We start from the raw sequence: 823 nt of genomic DNA, 5'->3' as shown, positions 1-823 counted from the left end.
AAAATGGAATTCAGGGAAGTTTCTTTTGTCCTTCTTTGAATAGAAAGCCCTGCAATTCAGTGTACGGGCTTTCTCGTGCTGTTTAATGGTTCTTCAAAAATTCAAATTCAAATCCTACACTGGCCTGAAGTGCCCCCCCCATTTCACAGCATTTTTCAGCTGATTTCAAATGTACCTAAAGGAGAAGCATTATTGAAGACCATCAATTACCAAGAGCTTTTGTCAAAGGTTTTGGTGGTCACTTTTAATGACCACAGAGAGCTATGACCTCGGTTTTACATCTCATCCAAAAGACAGCGCCTTTTTACCACACAGCGTCTCCGTCACTATACTGGGGCATTGGGACCCGCACAGACCTCAGGGTGAGCGTCCCACCGCTGGCTCCATTAACACCGTTTCCAGCTGTAAGCTTTGCTTTTCCCTGTAGGTCATCCTCATCCGGGTACTGACCTGGCTCACAGCTTCTAAGCTTCAGTGGGTTTTCAGTTGCGAGTTGAAAGGGGATGCAAATGATGGAGCCGCTCGCTGCAAAAGCCACTGCATTGGCCAGGAATCGAACCCGGGCCTCCCGCGTGGCAGGCGAGAATTCTACCACTGAACCACCAATGCACGCTGCAAGGGTCTACAAAAAAGACGCTTTTTTACCACTCTGTGCTGGATGTTGGGTCCCAAGGGAACTTCTGGACGAGTGAGAATTTTCTGCTATCAAAATTTGGTTTCGGAGACTTTTGGCAGCCTACAGATGCAGCCATTCAAAATGCGCGGGCGATACCGCATTATTTTGCGGTACGCTGTACGCAGTCTACCGCAAGCTACCGGTAAA

General features: G+C 48.1%; 1 non-coding gene across 1 annotated transcript; it reads right to left on the bottom strand.

Moving 5' to 3' along the window:
• Nucleotides 1-538: 538 nt before the first annotated feature.
• On the bottom strand, nucleotides 539-609 carry trnag-gcc (transfer RNA glycine (anticodon GCC)). Its single transcript has one exon. It is a non-coding gene; the product is annotated as a tRNA-Gly (tRNA).
• Nucleotides 610-823: the final 214 nt, after the last annotated feature.

Source organism: Atractosteus spatula, unplaced genomic scaffold (genome assembly GCF_055471065.1).
Source record: "Atractosteus spatula isolate fAtrSpa1 unplaced genomic scaffold, fAtrSpa1.hap1 Scaffold_8, whole genome shotgun sequence".
NCBI classification, from domain to species: domain Eukaryota; kingdom Metazoa; phylum Chordata; class Actinopteri; order Semionotiformes; family Lepisosteidae; genus Atractosteus; species Atractosteus spatula.
The sequence above is the reverse complement of the archived record's forward strand: the minus strand, read 5'-3'. Positions and strand labels throughout refer to the sequence as shown.